Consider the following 27,789-nt stretch of genomic DNA (forward strand, 5'->3'; position numbering starts at 1 on the left):
GGCAGGAGACAGTGGATTTGGGAGACAGGGGAAGGGGATGTCTAAAAAAGACAATGGATTCCCGAATGTCACATGTTGTATGATTCCATTGATACAAAATACCCAGCATAGGTAAATTCATAGAGACAGAAAGCATATTAGTGATTGCCAGGGGCTGTGGAAGCAGGGAGCGGGGAGTGATAGCTTAAGGGGTACAGGGTCTCCTTTATGGGTGGTAAAAACATTTTGAAGTCAGGTAGAGGTGATGGATGCACAACACTGAACCACTCAACCACAATTCAGGGCTTTAAGATGATTAACTTTGCTATGTGAATTTTACCTCCATTAAAAAAGAAAAAGAGCAGTATAGTGTGTTTTAGGTATTTTTATCTTCTACTAGGATCTCTCCTGTGTTGCTTGCAACATTTCTTTGTAAAACTTGCCTATTAATCTTAAGCTAACCCTGGCACAAGGGTATACCCCTTTTAGCAAGAAGTAAAAACAAACCTTTAAGACACAAAAGCTTTCCAAGATGCAGAAGTATGCCTCTACTAGAGAATTTAAGACTGTGGGAAGACAGCATCATCTCAGACCATGACACATAAGCTGGGCAGAGCTGACTTGGCCTTTGTAAGGCCACCTCAGGTTGGGACTGTCTCCAGCGGCTTGACCATAAAACCAAAGCCAGAGAGAGAGAGTCTCCCATAGGAGAGTTATTGTAGGAGAACATGATTTTGGGTCTCTAACTTTAGGCTTCCATTTCTCTTCTTGCAGAGTTTCTTCCCAGAATATAGGAAAACCTGCTTCTGGCTGGAGAGGGCCGTGCTGCTTGAGGAGGCGGGACTAGCTTCTATAATTCCATTTCTTTGGTATGGAGCCAGTGGGAATCAGAGAGTGTGGTCTGACCACCCACCTAACCCAGCCCCACTGGAGGGGGCTGGAGACAGGCTGCTCCCAAGAGTAACCCTGTGTGAGTCTTGTCCTCCAGACCCTAGGCCAGTGGGTCAAGGGCTCACAGGCACACTCCCCCCACTCAGGGGACCGTCAGGAGGAGGCCTGCTGGATGTTGCAATACCCAGAAGAAACACAGATGAAAGGGTAGGCCCCGTGGCCTGGGAGCCTGAGTCTTTCCAGAAACATCTGTGAATAACTTTCCTACGGTCTGCTGAGAGCTCCAGGAAGACCTGGAGGACAGAGACGTCACAGCTTCCATGGGGTTGCTCTCTCCCAGAACCCTCTGCTTCTTCTGGTATACTTCCCCTGCCTCTCTCATCCTGTTCTCTCTCCTCATCTCAGGTACCAGGTAATAAGTAGGTGGCCTCGCTTTTCAGGAAACAGATAAGATGGGGACTTCCCTGGTAGTTCAGTTGCTAAGACTCCAAACTCCCAAGGCAGGGAGCCTGGGTTTGATCCCTGGTAAGGGAACTAAATCCCACATGCCCCAGCTAAGAGTTCACACGCCCCAACTAAATATTCCACATGTCACAACTAAAAGAACCTGCATACTGCAAACAAGATCGACGATCCCATGTGTGGCAACTAAGATCTGGCACAGCCAAAGAAATAAACAAATATGCTTTTAAAAAAGAAAAAGAAGATGGGGACTTCCCTGACAATAAAGCAGTTAAGACTGTCCTTCCACTGCAGGGGGTGCAGGTTCAATCCCTGGTTGGGGAACTAAGATCCTGCATGCCAAGTGGGGAGGCCAAAAAAGGCATAAAGAAGATGCAACATATATACTACTCTGGCACCTGAGGAGCAGCAAGTTTAGAACCTTAATTCTAAACACACAAACAGGAAGGCTGGGCTTCTCTGGTGGTTCAGTGGGAAAGAATCTGCCTGCCAATGCAAGAGACACGGGTTTGATCCCTGATCTGGGAAGTTCCCACATGCTGAGAAGCCCGTGTACCACAACTATTGAGCCTGTGCTCTAGGGCCCATATTCAGCAACAAGAGAAGCTACCGCAGCGGGAAGTCCATGCACCATGACTAGCGAGTAGCCCGTGCTTGCTGCAACTAGAGAAAAGCCCTCACAGCAACAAAGGCCCGTCACAGCCAAAAATAAAAAATAAAATTTTATATATATAAACAAGCAGGCTCAGCCCAGTTTAAAAATGGGCAAGTGATCTGAACACACATTTTTCCAAAGAAGATACACATATGGTCAATAATCACATGAAAAGATGATCAACATCATTAGTCATCAGGGAAATTCAAATCAAAACCACAATGAGATACTACTTCACACATACTAGGATGACTATGTATATAAAAACAACAACCAAAAAAACCCCAAAACGGAAAATAACAAGCGTTGGTGAGGATGTGGAGAAATTGGAACCACTGGGCACAATCTGTGGGAATGTAAAATGGTACAGCCCCTATGGAAAACAGTGTGGTGATTCCTCAAAAAGTTGAACATGGAATCACCATACGATTCAGGAATTCTTCTCCTAGAGTACAAACCCAGAAGAAATGAAACCAGGTACTCAAACAAATTTCTGTATATGAAGGCTCACCGCAGCACTATTAGCAAGAGCCGAATGGCTCAAACAACCTAAATGTCCATCAGTGGATGAATAAATAAATTGCGGTATATACATAATCAGTTCAGTTCAGTTGCTCAGTTGTGTCCGACTCTTTGCGACACCATGGGCTGCAGCATGCAGGCTTCCCTGTCCATCACGAACTCCCGGAGCTTATTCAAACTCATGTCTATCAAGTCAGTGATGCCATCCAACCATCTCATCCTCTGTTGTCCCCTTCTTCCACCTTCAATCTTTCCCAGCATCAGGGTCTTTTCAAATGAGTCAGTTCTTTGCATCAGGTGGCCAAAGTATTGGAGTTTCAGATTCAGCATCAGTCCTTCCAATGAACATTAAAAGACTGATTTCCTTTAGGATGGACTGGTTGGATCTCCATGCTGTCCAAGGGACTCTTAAGAGTCTTCTCCAACACCACCGTTCAAAAGTATTAATTCTTCGGTGCTCAGCTTTCTTTAGAGTCCAACTCTCACATCCATACATGACTACTGGAAAAACCATAGCTTTGACTAGATGGACCTTTGTTGGCAAAGTAACGTCTCTGTTTTTTAATATGCTGTCTAGATTGGTCATAACTTTTCTTCCAAGGAGCAAGCATCTCTCATGGCTGCAGTTACCATCTGCAGTGATTTTGGAGCCCCCCAAAATAAAGTCTCTCACTGTTGAAGTGAAGTGAAGTGAAGTCGCTCAGTCGTGTCCAAATCTTTGCGACTACATGGACTGTAGCCCACCAGGTTCCTCTGTCCATGGGATTCTCCAGGCAAGAATACTGGAGTGGGTTGCCATTTCCTTCTCCAGGGGATCTTCCCGACCCAGGGATCGAACCCAGGTCTCCCGCATTGCAGGCAGACGCTTTAACCTCTGAGCCACCATTCTTACTGTTATTCAACCATAAAATGAAATGAAGAACTGATACATGCTACCATATGAATGAACCCAGAAAACCCTATGCAAATGAAAGAAGCCAGGTACAGAGCTCATGTATTATATGCATTCTATTTATAAGAAATGTCTGGAATAGACAAATCCACAGACGCAGAAAGCAGACTGGAGGTAGCCAGGGACTGAGGCGGGGGGCTAGGGAGTAGAATAACTGCTGAATGGGTATGCGGTTTTACTCTGGAGTGATGAAACATTTGGAACCAGATAGAAGCAGTGGTTGTGCAACACTGAAAATGTACTCAATGCCACCAAACTGTTCACTTTAAAATGGTTAGTATTATGTTATATGGATTTCACCTCAAAAACAAAAAACCCCAAAGTTCTGCTGAAAGTAAGGGCCAAGACAATCTACACACAGAACAACCAGTTTCAGAATCACTGAGAGTTACCTTTAAAACTCTTCTTGGAATCCCTTAAAGGAAGTAATTTTTAACTTAAGATAACTAAGGGGGCCAGTAGGATAGCAGATAGGCACTCACTCAGTTCCCCCTTCCCCTACCAGGCACGATGCCCTTCTATTTACAGGTGGAAGGCTGAGGCACAGCTTTCCTCTGCCAGCCCCCTCGTCCCTGACACAGCCATCATTTCCACCAAAGGGACTCGGGTCTTAGACCTTGACGTTGGGACAGTCACAGACTCCCCCCACCCCCCACCTCCAGAGCAAGAAGAAATCCACAGATAAACATTCTCTGCTACCTCTGCTGGCCCCTTCCAGGGCTGGCATCACCTCCTTGGAGTGGCAGCCATGGGGCTGCCCAGCCTGGCTTCTCCAGCACAGGCCCTGGGCTCTCCCAGGCCACGCAGCACCGCTGTTGGACAGTCTCCCCTCTGCCTGAATGTTAACACCTGAGTATTAATTCCATTTCTGTCCCATGGGGGTCACCCCAAACCGATCCAGTTCCCCTTCCCTGGACACTTTGCCAAATGCTTTGTTCCCTGAAATCTCCTTCTCCAGGCTAAATACTCTCAGACATCTTCTAAATTATTCCTCACAAAAGGTCATTTTCTCCTGATCTCTGGGTCCTCTTTGGCTCCCACGTCCTTCCTAAACTGTGCCACTCAGAAGGGAGACCATTATAGGTGGGCAGCACCCATCTGTCTGTTGTGTATATTGTTCTCCTCTGTTAAGTCCACCAGGCACTCAAGCTATATTTTTTATTTCTAACAGTCACATCACCCTTAAGTCTTATTTCACACTCTTCATGCCAAGCTGCTTATCCACAGGTGTCCTTTAAAAATGTCATCTTGTTGGAGTCAGTCCACTGCTCTGACCTCTGGAGATCTTTCTGGACTCTGACTCATTAATGTAATTGTTCTTCCTCCTAAATCTCTCCAATCTTGAAAAATTGGATAATCCTGCCACTAAGACTATTCTTCTTCTAAATCCTCATTTATAACATGGAAGAGGAGGACAGGGCCAAGTGCGCAACATAATACATCTCTTGGGGTGACAGCAACCTGTGAACAGCACTCTAGAGGTGTGACTCTGCTGATCCATTTGCCATTCAGGGCAGGTATGTCACCCGGTCCACACATCTTCATCTTCATTGGTACAGATCCCACAGATGCTAACAAATGGGGCTAAAAACAGCCCTTCTGCTACCAGCAGTTGAAAGACTAAGTGTAAAGCTCTTATCAGAGCTTCACACAGTGAACAGTCAAATATGCCTTTATAACTGACAAGAAATACAATAAAAGGAGAAAACCGGGTTTTCCAATGCCCAGACTGCCCTCCTTTTTGGCAACCAACTATAGACATTAGGCAGCTGAAACCAATACAAGGAGCACTGGCGTCCAAAAGCTGGAGTCTGAATACTGGCTCCCTCCTTCCAGAACCTCTGTGTTCTGAGGTTAAAAATATCTGCCCTTCAAGGCTATAGGGAGGAGTCCATGAGATGAGGCATGTAAAAGAGGTTTAAAAGTCGAGTCAGGCTATGCAAACATAAAAGAAGAGTATTATGATTATTACTACTATAAATCTCTCCAAGATACCATTCCCACTGGCAGAAAGCTGCCGGTTAGGCCAAGGAAAAACCTATAGATGCACTCAGGCTGCCAGGAGGCAAGTCTTCCAGCACAGAACAGCTGAACTGCCCTAAAGCACCTTCCTTTTCCCAAGGATGGTGGGATGTGAGGGTTTGGCCAATTCAAATGCAAACGCCAAAGGGAGAGGATGGCTGGGAAACTTCTCAGTGTTCACTGCCAACCTCTCCAACACAAACGCCTGTGGGTTCCCTTCAAGGTTCGTCATTCACTCAGGCCATGAGATTATCTATACAGTAGGGAGGGGGCACCCATAATCACTGCAGGCTGAGAAGCACATAATCTGAGACACCTCCAACCTAAGGCCTTCAAAGTGGGTTTCCAATTCCACCCCAGCCTGACAGACAGGAGGAGGAAATAGGGAGTATAACAGGGTCCCATCCATAAAGGCAGACTGGAATCAAATCAGAGCAAAGAGTTTCTTAATCTCTGCGTTGCAGCCAGTTCACTCAGTTCAGATGGGGCAATGAATGAGAAGATGGATGAAAGATGGATATGCGTGGGCTGGAGCTCTGGCTCCCCAGCTTCACCGTCCAGGCTAAGCCCACATCTTTATACTGGGACCAAAGGGCCTGACCTGTCCCTCTCCTGCTCAGTGGGGCTATCATGAGAAAGCATAGGGCATGCTCTAAACCGTAGAAGACGAATAGCAAGTCTCATCCTTGTTCTCTGCCAGGTTCTGCTGCTGCTGCTGCTAAGTCGCTTCAGTCGTGTCCGACTCTCTGCAACCCGACAGGCGGCAGCCCACCAGGCTTCCCCGTCCCTGGGATTCTCCAGGCAAGAATACTGGAGTGGGTTGCCATTTCCTTCTCCAATGCATGGAAGTGAAAAGTGAAAATGAAGTCGTTCAGTTGTGTTCGACTCCCAGCGACCCCGTGGACTGCAGCCCACCAGGCTCCTCCGTCCATGGGATTTTCCAGGCAAGGGTACTGGAGTGGGGTGCCATTGCCTTCTCCATCTGCCAGGTTAGAGGAGACCAAAAAACAACACAAAATACAAACAACCTCGCTTGTATATTGTTGTTGTTGTTATTCAGTCTCTTAAGGCATGTCTGACTCTTTGTGACCCCATGGACCACAGCACTCCAGGCTTTCCTGATCTCCACACTCTCCACAGTTTGCTCGGCTTCATGTCCACTGAGTAAGTGATGCTATCTAACCATCTCATCTTCTTCCGCCCCCTTCTCCTTTTGCCCTCAATCTTTCCCAGCACTGGGGTCTTTTCCAATGAGTCAGCTCTTCACACAGATGACAGCAACATGGAAGACAAAAAGAATCCCCTGATGGCAGCCCTGGGAAGTGAGAACCATGTCACGTCTTGGCCTGTGTCACAGCCACTACCTTGGAAATTTCCACTTCACCCGTCCATTTTCACTTCATGTGTAAGTTGGCGATGCTGGGAGTGCGGAGCAGTGGGAGATTTGGACCTGTCTGAGAAGGACCCACGTACTTGGATCAGGACAGACTTCCTACTTAGAAGGCCTTTCACAAGGCCCAGGAGATGTTTTCTCCCTCCCTTTCGATTTGTTTGGTTTAAAATATTTAACCAGAGGCACAATGAAGTGTCTCATTTGCCATGTTCTCCTGGACCATTAGACGGGGACTTCACACTCATTACGCTGATGGACATGCTACTTACCCATGCAAACTTTGGGAGCACAGACACCGAGATGGGAGGTGCTCAAGGTACGCTCTCAGGAGCTAATTACACAGCCACTCAGTGGGCAAAGCAGAGCAATTTTTAGCCAACTGCTCTAGTAAATATTATGGGAAGCCCTTTCATAGAGTGCTAATGCTGCCTTAGTGATTTTGAACATGCCCAGCCTTAGTTCTCATTCAAACACTCACTCGGTCCCCAAAAACACCGCCACCGGGGCCAGAAAAATCAAACAGATCATGCATTAGCTGACATGCCATCTTACCATTCAATATTATTATTATTATCATTTAGTACTATAAACCCCTGAGTACTACTGTCATTTAGGTGAGGACAAACTGGAAACTCACTTTCCAGCAGCTGACTTCCTCAGCCCCTCCCCCAGTTCCACCGCCCCGCTCTGGGCTGGCTGCACTGCTCCCCAGGGTTGGACAAAACAACCACCAGGAACCTATTTCGGACGTTTGAAACAATACCCAATCACTGCATCCACTCTCCCAGAGCGTCCCAGAGGAAATGGCATCATTACTTTCATTTTACTCCATTTGTGACCAACCAAAAGAAAACAACACATCCTAAGACAATTATCAGGGAATCTGATGTCAGCAGCTGGAGAGGACGCTCCGGAATGTTATCAAGTGACCTCTCCGAGAAATTAATTTTCAAGAGCTAAAATAACCTTCTGCTGTACATGTCTGGCCGTTTCTCTAGCTGCAGAAACGGATTTCACTTTCCACAGTTAGAACAGAAAACTCTCAGGCATCCCCGTTTTCTTCTTTTTTCTTTTTTTTCAAAAAAGTCTATAAATAACCCAGGATCAGCAAAATTTATGCAAAACATCCTGCTAGAAGAAGAAATGTAAACTAAAACCACTTACAGCGAGACTCGGGCTGCCAACTTAATCTGATTCTACGACGACTGTAAACACGTTGTACTTTTGGAACCTGAAGCGATCCATATTAGCAGATGTCATCACAGAAAAGAAAAAGGAAAAAAAAAAAGACCCCCCCCCCAAACTAAATAACAAAAGCCCGGCCCTCAAACAGAGCACCGTGATTGGGGGTCCAGGGTTCCGCACGTCCCAGGACCCAACGGCTGGCCGGCTGCAGTCAGTACCAGCTATCCGAGCTTGCACACGCCAACTGTTTTGACTACAGGCACTTGTTAAACACAGAGTTTCAGGTCCTACCAGTTGGACACCAGAAGTTCATAGAACTGACCCAGTGCCAAGAACAACAAGCCCAGAAAGCGAAACGGCTGCCTCGTGCGCCGTGTTTTTGTTAACTGTTTATGCAAGCCCCAGACCAATTGGGTAACAATTAAGAAGACAACCAAACTTAAATAACAAAAGCAGAAGATTACCACCTTGAAGGAAATGGAGATGTTTGGCAGATAAAGGACAGTTCAAAGGTGGGGTGGGTGGGGGGTTTACAGAGAGAGTGGGGAGGAGGGGCAGGTGTCACATGACAAACTGCGGTTATTAGCAGAAGGAACTGGGTGCTTCCTTGAAGCATCTTTAAGTTAAAGATTTTTAAGTTAGAGATTGACACAGAGATTCTGCAAATGCTGAGACCTTGGTACACATCTGGGGTGACTTATACACGCACTGGAATTTGGACGTTGGCAAAGCCCGAAGGAGAAAAAAGGGGTGTGCTGAGCGGAAGTTTTGAGACAGGGAACGGGACTTCCAAGTTCCCTGCCTCGTGTGGCAAGGCCACCGAGCCACAGAGGAAGCAAGTGACTGAGCCACGTAGGAAGTGAATGGAGGGGCTGCATCCCTGGGCTGCTTCTCACCTGGTCCCGAGAAAGGCTTCCCTTTTCTCTTTGAGGTCAGAGTTGCTGGGGCCAAACTTCCTCCCTCATCCAGCCTGGAATCTGGATTCTCTTACAGGTGACAGTGAATAAAGTATTTTCATTTGGCAAGATAAAATAAAAAGGAATGCTTAAATCACATATTTAACAAAGTTTTTCATTTCTTACCCAGAATGCATTAAGCCCTATCTCATTCTTACACCAACACAATTGACCAGATCAAACTTTAGAATTATCTGAGGATTTGAGAAAAGTGAATTCCAAGATAATTGGGGTGTGAATGTAAGAATGAGAATTTTGAAATTGCTGAATGGATTCAAATCTAACCCCTGCCCCACTTTCTTCTTCATCTCTCTCTCATCTGCCTCTGAATTGAAGAATAAAATGTTGCCCCTTTCCCACTCCAGAGGTTTAGTGAAAACTAATGAGTAGGTAGAAACAGGTTGTTTATAAAAACTATTTTAACCACGGGCCAGGTTCATGTTGATTCTGGAGAGTAAATGTTGTTCCTCTGGTTCTAGGGGTCTCCAGTGCAGTGGTGGAGGGTATGCACACCCACGTAACGGCTGACCCCTTCCTCCCAAAGGTACCCACATTTTCTTACAAACTACACAGACATATTTCACTGGGATCTGAAACACAGCAGTTGCCTGATGGATCCAGACAACAGCATAGGCAGCTTGGAGCCTCCAAGACAGAGGAAGGCCAAGGGGAGGAAGAGGTTGGGGGAGGGGAGGGGAGGGGAGGAGGGAAGGGGCTCCCTGGAGACAAGGGTCAGGTGGGGCAATGTGAGGCTCACTACAGCAGCCGGCCCCAGATTGACAACTGACTTCTTAAAGCGACCCCAGAATTGTGAGATTGGCCTCTCACTTAGAACTCCAAGGTTTACTTGTCCTCTTCCTCACTCACTACAATTACAGGGCCAGTATGATTATCCCCATTTAACAAGGAGGAAAACGGAGGCTCAGAGAAACCTCGGTCTCAGCCCCACGAACAGTGGCTGTGCTGGTGTGGTGCTTTATTATCTGCAATTATTTTCATTTTCACAGACAAGTAACTGAGATTTCTGGAGAGGCTACAAATCATGTCCAAAGCCACAAGTGCAAATCATCAACAACATCAGGTCTCCTAACTCCTAACCCAGTCCTCCTTGCTTGCCTCTATCACATTCCAGAACACATAATGATAGAACTGAAAAGGCCAGTAAAGCTGTCTTATTAAAAAAGCACATCATCTTCCCTGATTTTCTCAAACTCCCATCTTCACGGTTTTTCAGTTCTTAGATTGCAACTCTCTAACAGGGAGGGTTCCTCTCCACACTGTGGGGATAGCTCTGGAAGTCTGCATTCCAGAGCTACTATTTCAATGCAAAGCCACCACCTCCACCCCGTCTGCACTCTGTCCTCCTTTGATTTCATTAGCACACCCAGCTGCTAACCCCTGGCTCCTGACCTAATCCCAGTCTAAGCAGCCGCCAGAGGCCAGATCGGATGCCCCAGCAGGCCTGCCAAGCTATACATGATGCCACCTGCATCTCCAAGGTGTGCTGTCTCGCATGCAGAAGGGATCTGCCTGCATCTCGTCTCCAATGTGTGTTTCAAGGTTACGCTTTTGCTAGGTTCTTTTGTTACAGAGGTTGATGGAAAAAATGGACCAAATGAAGGATCCCACTGTCATATTCCTTGCCTGTGCCAAGTGGACACACTCCCAGCTTGATAGGGGGTGACATTACTATCCTGTGATACATGTGAGTGGGTTCATTGTAGGTTTGGGGCATTTTCTTTGAGAAGTTATAGTAATGAGTTTGCCACAGGGTTTGTAGGAGTGAATGGGGATGAATTTAAGCAATCAGGGCCGCGAACAGAGACACTGAACATCAACTGCAGAGGGGGAGAGGGCAGGAGGGGATGATTAGAAAGCCCTAGAACGTTTTGCTGCCATTTTGTGAATCTACCTCTCCCCCTTCTTTCTCTCTGAAAATGCAACCAGCAGGGAAGCTGGGTGCTATGGTGGACTTCATGTTGAATATCACTAAGGCAGTCAAGGTTGTGAAGTCTCATCAAATCCGCAGGCTGGTGTTGGTGGGAGAAGCTCTATGGTTAGAAGTGATGCACAGGTGGCACCTCCCACCAGTTTATTTGAGGTTGTTTTGGTAACCACAGGACATTTGCATCCATGCTGCCTGAAAAGCATATGGGGCCTGGGTAAATCAGAACAGTCTCAGCAGGAAAATTCACTGGCTTACATGACAGAAAGTGAGGAAAATTTTTCCATGAACCTTGCGACTCCTCTGAGCACAGAGACCATTTTTTTTTTAAAACCCGAAAGTAGGACATAGGGTTTGACAAGCACTGGCATATTTAGGGAAGACAGGATAGGCTATTAAAAAGTAGAACTCCTGAAAATCTGAGGGGCATGGCCACTAAATCGGTAAAATTAGCAAAAGTGGGCTAATAGAGGGATGCAGAATTATTAGCATTAGTTTGTTGTAGCTGTTACCGGTGTGCTTAACAAAGGTAGTTCTATCACAGACCAGCCAAACAGTGCTCTGCTTACGGATACGGGGATTTTGGGAAGGCTGGTAAGGACAGTAGATCCAGTTTGGAGGAGGACAGCAGTGAATGAGACAAAGCTGAGGTCTGCTGCCCATGCTCTGGGCTTTCAGACCCCCTCCACTGAAGGGCACTGCATCAGAGTACACACACACAGAAGGAACCTGGGCAGGACCAAGTAAGGTCTTAAAAATATGGCCTGCATATGTGGCTAGGTTGCTAAGTTGCTTTAGTCATGTCCAACTCTTTGTGACCCTGTGGACTGCATAGCCTACCAGGTTTCTCTGTCCATGGGGATTCTCCAGGCAAGAATACTGGAGTGGGTTGCCATGCCCTTCTCCAGGGGATCTTCCTGATCCAGGGATCCAACCCATATCCCTTATATCTCCTGCACTGGCAGGCAAGTTCCTTACCACTAGCACCACCTGGGAAGCTGCATATGTGGAGAGCGGGTCAAGAAAAAGACAGAGGCCTGAGCTGTCAGGAGAAACAGAGGAGCAAAGTTAGCATGGCAGTAACTTGTGGCTGCTGTTGGATGCAGGCCTGACTTAATTCCCTGATGCTGCCCTGCAGACTTCCAGGTCAGGACCTGTGGCTCAGCTGGACACTCTTCCCTTTTGCCCTGTTACCTGGGTTCACAGGGACTGGGCCAGCCTGCCTGGTCATACCTGGACCTGGCTTTTGGCATAACCCTTGGTAATGTGAACTCATGACCAGAGCTGCAGAGACAGGATTGCACATACGGGACCACAGACCCTAGATTCTTCAGAAGATAGTCAGTTTCAACCAGTCTTAGCTGATACGACACCATAATTTGAAAAATGACTTTATACTGAAGGTCAGCCAATGTGGGTTGACTACAGTCTGGACTACTAGACTTCACGTTCCTTGAGGACTTGTTCAGAGTCTTGCTTATCTTTGTAAGCCAATGTCCGGCCAGAGTATGGAAGTCTTGCTATGACTTTTAATATCGGTTTTAAATGAAGTTCCACTTAACGTGAACCACAGAGAGATGAATATCTTATGAGATATACCTGAAGGTGAATATCTTTTTGTTATGTATGAAATTTGGTGTTCAATTAATTTTGTTTCCATTAATTAATTTTTTAAAAGTACAGTATTTCATTACTGTTTTTTTAGGTTTCTTCCCCTACCCCAAGTCAAATTTGGCATTTTTAAAAGCTGTATTATGGTTCAAGTTAGAGAGAAGGTAGAAAGGCTTTCCACTTAAGATTAAAAATACTAAATCTTCAAAAAATCATAGCTACTTTGTAATAGGAATCTTTCCAAAGGTCTTCATTCTCTTGTACTCTGTTCTCTTAAATGGTATATACTTTGAACATTATTTGATCTTTTTTTTTTTTAATAACTCAAGGTCACTGTTAAGGGCATTCATTTCTATACTTTGCTACAAAATGGTGATATCAGGGCCTACCATAGCTTTCAGACTTTTTGACCCTGATCCATCTCAAGAAATGAATTTTACATGGCAACAACCTAGATATGCACAAAAACTTCAAAGGTTGTAAGATTTATCTTTACTAAGTGAAAACCACTTGAATATTTTCTCTTCTCTCCTATGCCACGGTTTCAAATGTTGGTCAGGGATGGCTAAAGTGATCACCCCCACCATCACAAGAGGCACCTGTGGCATACAGACACTGAGAAAGTACACAGGGTTTCTGTCCCTACACAAAAAGGGCTTCAGCGTCCCCACTTGTAGCCTTTTTTTCTTTTTTGGCTGCACTGGGTCTTCATTGTGGTGCAAGGGCTTTTCTCTAGTTGTGGTGTTAGGGGGCTTCTCGAGTGGTGACATGTGGGTTTCTCTTGTTGCCATGGCATGTTGGAATCTTAGTTCCCCGACCTCGGATGGAACCCGAGACCCCTGTACTGGCAGGTGGACCCTGAATCCACTGGACCACCAGGGCGGTCCCTGGCTTTTACTTTCCTCCTGCATCTGCTGCCACTTTTCCTCAGTCAGGGCCTGCCTCCACAGTCCTACGCACAGAGTTCTCATTTGCCGAACCTGGAAATCAGACCATCCAGCGTGCTTGTGTGAAGACTGTAAAGCGTTGCTCCATGAAAGCCTGAGGGGTGCCCCATGGGTGCCTCATGGGCTGAGGGATTCTTAGGTGCTGGAGTTCCTGGTGGGGCTCCCGGGAGTCCTGCCCAGTGGGAAGGTTCATGACACTGAGATGTTACTGGATTTGCTCACCCACATGTGAACACGAGTGTTTCTCCTTTGAAAGGAATATTCTGATCACTGGGCTTCAAGCTGGAAGGGCTATTCAATGACAGAGGCTCCCAGCAGTAAAGTAGCTTTGGGAATGACCAGCTCTGGGCTCCAGTGTATGAGGAAGTATTCCCTAGAGTAACTGACCCTACTTGAGGCAGTTTGTAACAGTGCAATATCTTGATCTCGACTCTGATATGCCCTTTGCCCTGTAATTTACAGCGCCTCCCAGACTATGCTTCAACTCTCAGGAGTCTTCCCACCTAAATCAAAGATCATATACTAACAGGTTTATGAATTGTCTCCTAGTGAAATTTTGAAGTAAAGTGCATGTGTATGTGTGTGTAGATATCTTAAATTGATTTTAAATAATTATAGCAGAGGGGGGAGTTACTGTGCCCCTAAAGAAACCTAGATAACAAGCAATCAGGCACTGGTTACATAAACTATTGGCACATCTATTCTGTGGAATTGCTGGGAAGCTATAAAAATGATGATGTAGATCTATACTTACTGAAATATGTCCACAATAATTGCAGACAGAAAAAAAAGATATCAAGACAATGCCTACAATAGGATTCCACTTTTATTTTTTAAAATATAAAATACATGCAAAGAGGTACACATGTACAACACATATGTAAACATACACATCGAAAAAAGATGGAACGTTTTACATGGAAATATTTACTTTTATTTCCTAAAATGTGGTGGTTTTTAAAATGCATCACTTTTATAATAAGAAAAAAGCATTTTCAGTTTGAAAAAATAAAATTGTACATTATTATGCAAAAAAGTACTTCTGTTTGTGGCACTCACCCCATTCTCATCTTGTAAGTGACTGCTCCCCAGGGAACACTCACTATATCCATGTATGCATCCACAGGGTGGCACGCTCAAGCTGAGGCACACTCACTTCTCGTGAGTTATGAGTCTTTTCAAACTTTTAAAAGAGTCCTATTCATACATAAAAGGGTAAGTTGAATCTTTATTGGAGAATTCTTCACATTAATGCATATGAAGGCAAAGGAAGGGCTTATGGTTCTACTTTAAAGGGTCATGTTCTCTTCTCTGATGGAGTTAAGGGGAAATGTAAATGCTGAAACTAGTTACCTCCCTGGCAGATGCAGGCTACCAGGTCTATCCATTCTCCAGGAAGACAAGGAAAGAACTGACACCATCTAGATTCTGAAGCTAATTTTCTTCCAAGACAGAGTCCATTCAAAGCATAAACTGATGTTGGGTTTAAGGACAGGAACAATCCCTAATTGGTGTTCTCTCTACAAAGTGTATTCACATCCAAGGAATATCGCCCCCCAAAATGACTAGGAGGAAGGGCAAGCAAATGTACTATTCTCAAGTTGACAAATGAGGAAAGTAAGATGTATCAAGGGGAGGCTTTTGAACTGGAGAAGATTTCGATGCTGGAGAAGATTCTTGAGAGTCCCTTGGACTGCAAGGAGATCAAACCAGTCAATCCTAAAGGAAATCAACCCTGAACATTCATTGGAAGGACTGATGCTGAAGCTGAAGCTCCAATACTTTGGCCACCAGATGCAAAGAGCCAACTCACTGGAAAAGACCCTGATGCTGGGAAAGATTGAAGGCAGGAGGAGAAGGGGATGACAGAGAATGAGATGGTTGGATGGCACTACCGACTCAATGGTTACAAGCTTGAGCAAACTCCAGGAGATGGTGAAAGACAGGGAAGCCTGGTGTGCTGCAGTCCACAGGATCGTAGAGTAGACACCACATAGTGACCGAACAATAATAACAACACTACTAGAGAGAGGATTCAAACCATTCTCTTGGGTTTATTCTCCATGTTCTGTGCCACTGCATTCTTTCCAGAAGCAAAGTAACCATATACCTGTTATCCTAACCGGACAACTCTGAAAGTGAAAAGAGGTGCATTTAAGCACAGGCTTCAGGGCATCTACGGACAAAGCTAATGGAGGTGATGGAATTCCAGTTGAGCTATTTCAAATCCTAAAAGATGATGCTGTCAAAGTGCTGCATTCAATATGTCAACAAATTTGGAAAACTCAGCAGTGGCCAAAGGACTGGAAAAGGTCTGTTTTCATTCTAATCTCAAAGAAAGGCAATGCCAAAAAATGTTCAAACTACTGCACAATTGTACTCATCTCACACGCTAATTCTCCAAGCCAGGCTTCAGCAATATGTGAACCGTGAACTTCCAGATGTTCAAGCTGGTTTTAGAAAAGGCAGAGGAACCAGAGATCAAGTTGCCAATATCCGCTGGATCATCAAAAAAGCAACAGAGTTTCAGAAAAACATATATTTCTGCTTTATTGACTATGCCAAAACCTTTGATTGTGTGGATCACAATAAGCTGTGGAAAATTCTTCAAGACATGGGAATACCAGACTACCTGACCTGCCTCTTGAGAAACCTAAATGCAGGTCAGGATGCAACAGTTAGAACTGGACATGGAACAACAGACTGGTTCCAAATAGGGAAAGGAGCATGTCAAGGCTGTATATTGTCACCCTGCTTATTTAACTTATATGCAGAGCACATCATGAGAAACGCTGGGCTGGAGGAAGCACAAGTTGGAATCAAGATCGCCGAGAGCAATATCAATAACCTCAGATATGCAGATGACACCACCCTTATGGTAGAAAGTGAAGAAGAACTAAAGAGCCTCTTGATGAACGTGAAAGAGGAAAGTGAAAAAGTTGGCTTAAAGCTCCACATTTAGAAAACGAAGATCATGGCATCCGGTCCCATCGCTTCATGGGAAATAGATGGGGAAACAGTGACTGACTTTATTTTTTTGGGCTCCAAAATCACTGCAGATGGTGATTGCAGCCATGAAATTAAAAAGATGCTCACTCCTTGGAAGAAAAGTTATGACCAACCCAGGCAGCATATTAAAAAGCAGAGATATTACTTTGTCAACAAAGATCCTTCTAGTCAAGGCTATGGTTTTTCCAGTAGTCATGTATGGATGTGAGAGTTGGACTATAAAGAAAGCTGAGCATTGAAGAATTGATGCTTTTGAACTGTGGTGTTGGAGAAGACTCTTGAGAGTCCCTTGGACAGCAAGGAGAGCCAACCAGTCCATTGTAAAGGAGATCAGTCCTGGGTGTTCATTGGAAGGACTGATGTTGAAGCTGAAACTCCATAACTTTAGCCACCTGATGCGAAGAGCTGACTCATTTGAAAAGACCCTGATGCTGGGAAAGATTGAAGGCAGGAGGAGAAGAGGACGACAGAGGATGAGATGGTTGGATGGCATTACCGACTCGATGGACATGGGTTTGGGTGGACTCCGGGAGTTGGTGATGGATAGGGAGGCCTGGAATGCTGCGGTTCATGGGCTCGCAAAGAGTCAGACACGACTGAGTGACTGAACTGAAGTCAGGGCATCAGGTACAAACTGTGACTCTTCCAGGCAAACTAGACTTTATAGTCACTTTAGATAAAATCTAGCGTTCCCCATGATACCTTTTGAATAGGAGAGAGAAATGGAACATGGTTACATGTCTAATTTACTTTAAAGCACTTGCGTATGTAAACAAATGCAAGAGAAAAAAAAAGAGTACGTAGCTGGTGTTTTATTGTGTATGAACCAGTTGGTCTTGGCTGCTATCTCTAGGGGTGATCAGCTCACAGGCTATGAAGAATACAAAGTCTGGATTTGTCAACTGGTATTAACCTAAGGTCACATTCCCACACTGACTACAAGTCCTTTGGCTATCTGGTAAACATTCTGAACATAAAAAAATGGGCTAGTGTTCGTGAAACTTGTGATTTAGTATAACGAATGCTAGAAATGGGTTCTTATTGGTGTTCAGGGTATGCATCCTGGCAAAAAACGCTTAGTGACATCCCCACCGTTGCGTAAACAGGGTCCTGGAGGCTGCCCTGAGTGCAGCTGTCACAGTAGGAAGGTTGACGACAGCATGAAGCTGACACAGGGAAACAAGTCCTATCTCTGGAATACTTCTGCAGCTGCCTGGGCAAACCTTTTCTCTGAGGTGTGGCTGGAACAGCCCAACAGAGAGAGGGCTGGGACTTCATCAAGTTCACCAACTAAGTTGGTCAAACTGCTTTCTCCCTACTTGATAAACATTTATTTGATAAATGTCTGTCTCTGCAGCAGACTTCAGTCTAACACTTGCATTCAAGCATTCATTACCACCTGGTGGTGAGGTTGTGCTTCACCACCTCAACCTTCTACAGGGGCAACTGTTGCATGGCCAAACCAGCCCAGGTCAGTCCAAACAAACAAGCCGCTAGTGGAGGCTCAAGCAAGTTTCAGCACAGGATCCCTAAATACCTGGTCCTCTTCAGATTAGGAGCTTCCTGAAAGCAAAGACCAGCTGTGTCCTGTTCACTATCCCAGTCCTTAGCCTCACACAGTGCTTGCTCATAGAAAGTGTGTGATGGGGGACTTTCTCGGTAGTCTAGGGGATAAGACTCTGCACTCCCAATGCAAGGAACCCAGGGTTCCATCTCTGGTTGGGGAACTAAGATCTCACCTGCTGCAATTAGAGAAGCTTGCATGCCACAACTAGAGACAGCTGTGTGCTACAATGAAGATGCAATGCAGCCAAAAAATAAAAATAAAAAAGTGTGTGATGGATATTTATCCAATGAATAAATAAATGAATAGAAATTCTGCCATTTCTAGAATCTATTTTACTAGCTTTAAGCTGTGACTGTTCTTTATTCCACGAATGACAACTAATCCTCAAAAACCATAATCTACTACTTGCCCTGGGTTAAGTTAATATTTTAAAAAGCAATAAATAAACTAGTGGTAAAAACCACTGGGATTACATAAATCCTCACAGAAAATGTGATGAGATTGGTATTATTACCCCAGTGTTCAGATGAGGAAATAAAGCCCAGAGAGGTCAAAACTCTCTCTTTGAGAGAGGTCAAAGTTAGTAAAGTCAGACCTGAACTCAGGTCTGTCTGGCTCCAAGTAGTCACTGCTACCCAGAGCTGGCCATCACTCAGTTCTGTAGGATTTTTTTTTTTTCCTTTACTTTTCCCTCTCTTTTCTTTTTCTTTTTTAACCTACTTTTATTCTACTTACTTTATGTCATCTTATTGAACACACATCTTTTTGGCACTTCACCTTATTTTATCAAAAGTTTCTTCTTGGGGAAAAAGCTGAATGGATGTTGGGATATATGTACCAGTTTTCCAGTTCTTCTGCTTTTAATTATTTTGATTGACACGTGGCACTGAGGGGATGTCTAATGGGCTCTCACGCCTTTGAGCTACAGGAGAATCTATCTCAGTTCCCCTGGTCTCCAGGGTCCCCAGGTGCTAGGCTTATCCCTACCCCTGCGGCACCCTGCCCCTCAACCACTAGACTGCTGACAATCTTTGTTTCCTATCTCTGAGAGTTGGTGCGCAACGTTCTCTCCCTGGAATGCTTGTCCACCCTTCTGTTCTTCCCCTTGGCTAACTCTGTGGGTTTTTTTTTTCAAGACCCAGTTCAAACATGGCCACATTTGGGATACCCTGGAGTGCCGAGTCACCCTGTACCCCTGCCAGGTCTCAGGAGTCCCTCCTCCATGCTCCCGGCACGCTGCCCACACCTCAGCACCCGGCACCTGGCTCTCGAACCACTGATGGACCCGCCTCCCTCTTCCACTGCGCCAGAAAAAGCCAAGGAGTCAGGAGCTTGCCTTAGTACCGGCCTGCAGCAGGCACTCGAAGTGTGTTAGATAATGAATGGATAAATCAGGAAATAATTAGCCAACCCACGGGGAAGCGCGAGAAAACACAGGGATCAGTGGGCCACCAGTGTCCAGAGGTCTGAGGGCTAGCTAACTTTAATTACCTCTCTTAGCCAGTGGGCTCAAAAATCATTTTTGAAGCCTAAGGGAATGATGGTGGGTTTATGAGGGGCATTAGACCATTTAACTCTGAGTCCTCGACTGCTTTGCCTGTTACAGAATAAAACCTCTGAAAAGATTTTCCCACTGCAGCCAGATCCCACTCTCTGATGCTGGGCCAGCCACTGGCCTCCTGTCAGGGGTTTGGGGTGATCTGACAGCACCCACATGACAGGCTGCACTGGCAGCTCCCGGGGCTCTCGCTGGCTCTGAGTGCCCATCTAAGCCAAGAAGTTAGCAGGTCCCAGATGCAGGCCAGCACAGGTTGAGTCAACCGTAGGACTTCAGCCTAATGAAATAAACAATTCCCAGCATTGCCTGACCCTTCAAAATGTAATGCCTTCTGACCGCACTATGTAGATAAAAATAAGTTAGTGATTTCCTCCCACTAAACTCTTGGGCACAAACCAAGAAATCTGCAGTGTGGCTCTTCTGATGTTACTGTACAACTGCAAATATTTAGGCTTCTCTGTATTCTTATCAGTGTTTATCAGCAGGGATGCACCTGGCAATTTTGGTGGGACAAGTCCTCCCTGGGTGGAATCGTCCCATGCACTGCAGAGGATTTAGCGCCTCTGATCCAAGCAATGATAACGACACAGTTCCGAGCATTCCTAGGGCTGAGAGAACTGTGAGTACTGGGATTCCCTGTGTTCTTAGCTTTCATTCACTTTGCAGGAGGAGAATCTTGGAAGGGACTGCAGAGGTCACCCAAACCAAGGATGGGTGGGGACAAGGACCAGGGAGTCAGCGCACCTGAGAACAGGGGATACTCAGGCCACAGCCTGTCTGTGGGAGAAAGCGGAAGTCCTGAGATTGAGGAGGATGCCTGGGGGCCCTAAATGAAGATGTCGGGGCAGTGAGGGACTTGGCCTCACAGAACCGACAGATGGGAGCTTGAACAGAGGTCAAAAGAGTGCAAAAGGGACAAAGGACAAGCAGGGAGTGGGGAAAAGCCTGGGCAACAGCTCTGAACCCCAGCTGCCCTCAGCATCCTCCTCTCAGCTTGCAGGGATGCATGAAACAAAGGAACCCAGAAGGCCACTGGTTCTGGAGGGCCCTAAGGGTTGGAAGATTTCATGTACCAGCGAGCTCTCCTCCCCTGCCTAGTCTTGACAGAGCACTGACAACCCAACAGCCGCCCTGTCATCGTCACCATTGCCACTGTGCCACATCCTGCAAATGTGACCCACTGCGGAGAACTTCCCAGTCCCTCAGAGTGACCTTCAAGGGCATCTCGATCACAAAAGGGGAAAGGTTCTAAAGCCAGCCAGGGAGAAAGCTCTGCCGGGGTGCCGGGCAGGAGAGCCAGGGACACAAGACTCAGCGCCAACTGCGCCCATTTAACAGCTGTACGGTCAACAGCCCTAGCAGGGTGGCAACGGGCAATGCTGCCGAGAAGCTACTTATTCCTCTGTCTTATCTTTCTCACTTGTGTTAAATTTACTTTATCTCACTCTGTTGTTTGCAACTTTACAAGCAGCCCTAAATCCTTTTGCAACAAGGCTGGGTATAAATAAATAAATCGGAGAAATAAAATACCAGCTGCATTGTCAGCACCGCCAGACTGGGCATGAAGTGTCTGTCTGGGCTCTGATCTAGGAGCCAGGAGGCACTCTGCAAAAGTGGTCCAGGGAGGAGGGGAAAACTCCACGGCATGTGCTAGGGATGCTGGCCTGGACCCTGGAGCCTGGGTCCTGCCCTGTCCCTGCATCGAGGAGTCACAGAGCCTTCTGCTACCGTCTTGGCCTCAGAGTCCTCATCTCTAAAATGCAGGATCTGACTCAACAATTTCAAAGGTCCCTTTATGCCCAAGCACTGCAACTCTAAGCAGCACCCACACCTGGCTCTGTTCTTTCCTGATACACTCACTGCCTCTTTTCCAAGCGGAGCAGGCCCATCAGGGCTCCTTCCAGAAGAGTTTCTGTGTGTGATGACAAATGTCATCTGTACTGGTCACCTGCTATGGATTTTCCAGTGGTCATGTACGGATGTGAGAGCTGAACCATAAAGAAGGCTGAGAGCCAAAGAACTGATGTTTTCGAATTGTGGTATTGGAGAAAACTCTTCAGAGTCTCTTGGACTATAAGGAGATCAAACCAGTCCATCCTAAAGGAAATCAACCCTGAATATTCATTGGAAGGACTGATGCTGAAGCTGAAGTCCCAAAACTTTGGCTATCTGATGTGAAGAGTCAACTCACTAGAAAAGAACCTGATGCTAGGAAAGACTGAGGGCAGGAGGAGAAGGCAGCAACAGAGGATGAGAGGGTTGGATGGCATCATCGACTCAATGGACAGAAGTCTGAACAAACTCTGGGATACAGTGAAGGACAGGGAAGCCTGATATGTTGCAGTCCATGGGATTGCGCAGAGTTGGACACGACTGAGCAAATGAACAGCAATGACAACTGGTCATCTGAAGAGATAACTGGTCACTCCAAAGAGACTAATGCCCCATGAAAAGGAACTGAGGTATTACTCATTTGAGGGTGTGGAAAGCCAGGCTTTCACTGGAAAATTTAATGACCAGTTTTTCCAGTGTAAAAATGGAATAAAAATACTGGTTTTTATCTCCATCCACTGATTGGGTAGTAAGTTCCCTCCTTTTAAATAAGTTCTGTTATGGAAGGTAATACCATATCTGTTTGTACAGTATCTGTGGCTGCTACAAAAACCCTTATTGACAATCGAAAGAATATTATTAAGCATAAGCCCAGGAAATGGCAGGCACTGCTAATGTTTTTGGAGAGTCTTCTCATAGCCTTCTATTCATGACGTCAGCCTTGTTTTAAGGTACCTAGTCTCACAAACCCAAAGTCATCATTCCTACTTGTACAGAGAATGGCTCAGGACATCTGCTGCTCTTAGGGAACCGAGTTCAAAATGTCAGAGTGTCCCATGTGAGTGCTTCTCAAGCCGTAGGGGGTCTTGTTAAAATACAGATTCTGATTCTGTAGGTCAGTACATTAGTCGTGCCTTTTTATTTTTCTGTATTTCTGATGCTCTGACATCTTAAGGCCTTGCTGATGCTGGCTGGTCAATTTCTAGAGATAGGAAAGGACTCACCTGCAAGTGCACTCTTACTATGCAAACTGACAAATCCAAAGCTCCTTCCTCTCTCCTCTCACAACCAACTCCTACGCCCCAGGCCTTTATTCCCCTGCCCTAATCACCCCAGGGTCAGGTACCAGAGAGCTGGAGGCAGCCCCTGCACCCCAGAGCCTGCTTCAATTATTCAATCTAGCCAATCCTAATCTTGCTTACTCTGCTTCACCTGTTCCTTTCCATGGAAACTAAAATAAAGACCCTTGCTCATGTTTTCCCCACAACCTCTGCCTCCTGACTGACCAAGGTGCTTCCCCATGTGACCCTGTGTGACATAGCATGCCAAGGCTCTTGGGGACTGTGAATAACAAAGTGCCTTTTCAGTGGCAATTATCTCCTGATCTGTTGGCCTTACCATATCTGAATCATAAAAAAACGTACATCTTCAAACAGCCAGGGATGGGGCCTGGTGATGCTGATGTGGCTGACCCAGGAACCACCCTTAGAGCAGGAAAGCTCTAAATTACTGTGCTCCTGTCACAGAACGGGGTGCTGCAGCCGGACTCTGAGGGGAATGACTGCACTGTACACGTCTGACTGCTCCAGAGCCCAAGGTGCTATAGGAGTGAAATGGGCGAAGGGGCTGAAGCCACTGCAGAGGAGACCCTGAAGACAAGAGCCAGTGCTTCTGTCCTTTCCAAATGATATGAGATCATGGAGCATCCTAGATAGAAATTTAATAAACAGCTGCAATGAAAAGGAAGCAGAAACTGAGCTTAAACTGCAGCAGGCACAGTGGCCATAAGGGCGACTCAGGGCCCAAGGGCGGAAGGGTAGGACTCCAGAGGGCCAACGGCACATGCTAACTGCATGCTATCTAAGCTGTCTGATGTGGGCCCTGGAGGTCACACGCGCATCCTCAGGACACCTGTCAGGAGGTCCCAGAGGCCTTCGAGGTAAACCCTGGGATCCGGGCAACTTACTGATCCCCACAGCAAGAAACTATCCAGGGACACATCAACCCTTCCACCCAGAGGCAAATGAGGGCTCTGCAGACCTCCCCTCCCCCAGGAAGACTTGGGGCTTACAAAAGAGACCTAGATAGGATCTCATACCTTTTGACTCAAAGGCCGCAGCACTTTCCTTCATCCCAAGACTTGTGTGGCTCCATGTGCTACTAATAAAAGCAAATCCTGATTAAGAACTATTGATTGTAAGTACTTCACATGGCTTATCTCATCTAATCCTCACAACTCTAGGAAGTAGCTGCCATTTAAATCCTTATTTTCAAGATGAGTAAGCAAGTCCAGAGAGGGTGAGCAGCTTGCCCAAGTCACCTTCTAATTGGCAGGATCAGAACTTAAATCCAAATTCTGCACCCAAGAGCCTTTGCCTGCCTCCATACCGAGGGCGGCGTTATTCCAGGTGGAGGCCTCGGGCGTGTGCCCTGAGCACCAGCACCACCGACAGCAAACCGTCTCACCGACCCCAGATTTCCACTTTATGAGCTCTCCCGGCCAACCTGCTGCATGCTGAAGTCTGAGAAGCCTGTGTCAGAAGCAAACCTGATGGAAACTTATTTCCTAGCCCGGGCTGATAGTAACACCACAGGTGAAACTCTAACTATAGATTTCTCAGCTTAGCCCAATGCTCCATGAGCCAGCCTGGCATGCCAGAAGGAATAGGCATGGGTTCAAAACCTGGCTCCAGCAGCAGGTGTCAGTTTGGAAACTTTGGACAAATAACAATTTCTCTAAGCCTCCTTTATTCCTCACGTGGAGAATGGAATGTCATATCTACCTTCTAGAGTTCATGTGGTCACCTGGGTGAGATAACTAGATAAAGTACACCACCCCATATCTAAACCCAGGAAATGCTCTGTGATGGGCAGCCCCAGTGGTTCCTCAGAGCTTCCCAATCTTCTAAAATGCATGTCCTTTTGCATCATGCTTTACAGCAGTATGGCTCCCCTGGTAGTTCAACTGGTAAAGAATCCGCCTGCAATGCAGGAGACCCTGGTTTGATTCCTGGCTCAGGAAGATGCACTGGAGAAGGGATAGGCTACCCACTCCAGTATTCCTGGGCTTTCTTTTGTGGCTAAGCTGATAAAGAATCCACTTGCAATTCAGGAGACCTGGGTTCGATCCCTGGGTTGGGAAAATCCCCTGGAGAAGGGAAAGGCTACCCACTCCAGTATTCTGGCCTGGAGAATTCCATGGACTGTACAGTCCATGGGGTCACAATGAGTCGGACACGACTGAGCGACCTTCACTTTCACTTTTGGGGCTTCCCTGATAGCTCAGTTGGTAAAAGTATCTGCCTGCAATGCTGGAGACCACAGTTCGATTCCTGGGTCAGGAAGATGCACTGGAGAAGGGATAGGCTACCCACTCCAGCATTCTTGGGCTTCCTTTGTGGCTAAGCTGGGAAAGAATCCACCTGCAATGCAGGAGACCTGGGTTCAATCCCTGGGTTGGGAAGATCCCCTGGAGAAGGGAAAGGCTACCCACTCTAATATACTGGCTTAGAGAACTCCATGGACTGTATAGTCCATGGGGTCGCAAAGAGTCAGACACGACTAAGTGACTTTCACTTTACAAAAGTATGAATCCTGAATCCCTTTGGTGACCAAACTGAGACTAGTTTTTAGAATGATTAAGGATAACTGAATCCTTAATCTTGATCTTAATCCTGGGTGCTATGGTCTTGGATAACTAGAGAGGTGAGCTATCTAAACAATGCTTAAAGTACTGGCCATGACCTCATTAACACCCATGTGGAGCCCAGGTTCCCAATATTGTTGAGGGTTCCAATCCCAGGGATGGTGGGGAAGGAAGTGCTCCCTTGAGAATGGCAGAAATTCACATTTAAGTACTGGCCCTGTTTTCATCTCTATTACCTGAATAACCTGGCATGCCAGAAGGAACTGTCACCACTGGCATGTCTATCAAAAAACATACACAAATCCATATCCCAGAGGTGGAGCAGATATAATGATGGCAAAAAAAACCCAGCTCCAAGCACAGACCAAATACTGCAACGGTGACCCCAGTCCTTTCTGGGCCAAACCAGCCATCTCCAGCCCTGTAGCCCTCATATCTCTGCTGGGGCTGGGGCATCCCAACCAGACACCAGCAGGCTTAAGGCACAGGTAAGGAAAAGGGATCCCTCCTTTCCCCAAAAAGGCGGAAGGAGGAAAAAAAGGATGTGGGAGAGGAAGAAGGGAGCCTCAGGGAACAATGATGCCATCTCTAAACCACCATCAAGTATGCTTTTCAATTAGGAGAAGGGGATACAAGTAGAATTTAAAGGCTTTTTATTTTAAAGATAAAGAAATAATAATAATACTAGCTCCATTACATAAATTAAAACCCCACTGTCATGTGTAAGTAGTTAGCCTTCATATTCTCAATGAATGGGTCCAGGTGGCAAAATGAAACCCTGAACAGACCTCATTTTTTCCTTATTCCCTTTAGGATTTGAGGATCTTTATGAAGGTAGTTACTCTGCTTTGCAGGGGAGCTCAATTCTTTTCTGATCCTTTTAGATTTTGGTCCAGAAAAAATCCAAATCCTTAAAACTCCAAAATCAAAGTAGGTTCTCAGGTGCCTTAACTCTGGCACTGCTATCAAGTTATCGGTTCATTAAGACAAAAAAATCTAATTATACATGCTATGAGTATGTAATAAGGAATTCAGAAAATTCAGGTATGAATGAGGAAGAAAATAAAAATTAGCCATAATTACTATACTATTTTGTTTAAAGATATGAGTACATGCATATTTTTTAAAAATACGACTGTACTGAGCACTTTATATTGTGTTGGCCAAAAACATCATTTGGGTTTTTCTGTAAAATCTACTGGGCTTCCCTGTTAAATGCTCTTTTTTTCCTATCATGAAATTTCTTTGTCATGAAATATTAAAAAACATTTTTAGAGGTCTACTTCATAGTCTAACAGCCTTTACTGTTTGACATTCCTACTGGTTCCAATTTTTTTACTATTATAGATAATTATGTAGTGAATGTCAAGTAAGTGCTTACACACATTTCCATATGTATATATGTTTTCATATAAATTCCTAGAAGAAGAAATTTTAATTGCAAGCCCTTGATACATGCAGTCAAATGCCTGGCAGAAAGGGAGCCCCTACTTACATATCCATCAGCTCCATAGAGTCTGTTTCTTTATCACTAACACTGGGTACTATTAATTTCTCAACTTTTGCCATTTTCATAAGTGAAAAACAGTGGTTTAATATTTATCAGTGAGGTTGGACATTTTTCATGCTTGGTCACCTGAATTTGTTTTTATGAACTGCATATTCATATCCATTCTTTAGTATATGTCTTTTGTCATTAATCTCTAAGATTTTTTATAATATTAAGAATATAAGTAACTGAAAATCAGGAGTTGAAAATAATAATTCTTTCTTTGTAAGATTTAAAACCATGAAATGGTTAATGTCATCATGCATTAAAAATCTTTTCATGGTGAAGGAAAGGACATGGGGGGAGGTAAAGTTTAAATCTGATAAAAAAAATTCTTTATTACCCAAGCTGATCCCACAACTCTCACTTTGAAACTTTTCCCTTTTCTAGGTAGCTCACCTAGTAAAGAATCTGCCTGAAATGCAGGAGACCCCGGTTTGATTCCTGGGTGAGGAAGTTCCCCTGGAGAAGGGATAGGCTACCCCAGTATTCTTGGGCTTCCTTGGTGGCTCAGATGGTAAAGAATCAGCCTACAATGAGGGAGACCTGGGTTCGATCCCTGGGTTGGGAAGATCCCCTGGAGGAGGGCATGGCAATCTACTCCAGTATCCTTGCCTGGAGAATCCCCATGGACAGAGGAGCCTGGCGGGCTACAGTCCATGGGGTCTTAAAGAGTCAGACACGACTGAGCAACTAAGCATAGCACCCCTTTTAAAACAACAGCAGCAACAACAAAGCACCAGACCTAGATACAATGACAAGCTGACCTCTTAGAGTGAGTCCTGCCCCTAAGCTAGCTCGCCCCATGCTCTCCCAGGTAATCTGTAGCAGGACACCACTCACAGGGAAGAACATTCACGTGGGCACCTACACAGATGGGTCCAGCTC

The 27,789-nt window shown here is 45.7% G+C and overlaps 1 protein-coding gene across 3 annotated transcripts in view; it reads right to left on the reverse strand.

Moving 5' to 3' along the window:
• Window positions 1-27,789, reverse strand: part of ATXN7L1 (ataxin 7 like 1) — a 255,518-nt gene that overhangs the window by 60,862 nt on the left and 166,867 nt on the right. Inside the window, exon 1 of one of the 3 annotated variants that reach the window (XM_065939245.1) lies at window positions 8,041-8,146. The exons of the other annotated variants lie outside the window; for them this stretch is intronic. The gene's annotated coding sequence lies outside the window, so the exon portion shown is untranslated. Of the gene's footprint in view, window positions 1-8,040; window positions 8,147-27,789 lie in introns of those variants that run through there. 3 annotated transcript variants of the gene reach the window in all.

Source organism: Muntiacus reevesi, chromosome 6, assembly GCF_963930625.1.
Source record: "Muntiacus reevesi chromosome 6, mMunRee1.1, whole genome shotgun sequence".
NCBI classification, from domain to species: Eukaryota; Metazoa; Chordata; class Mammalia; order Artiodactyla; family Cervidae; genus Muntiacus; species Muntiacus reevesi.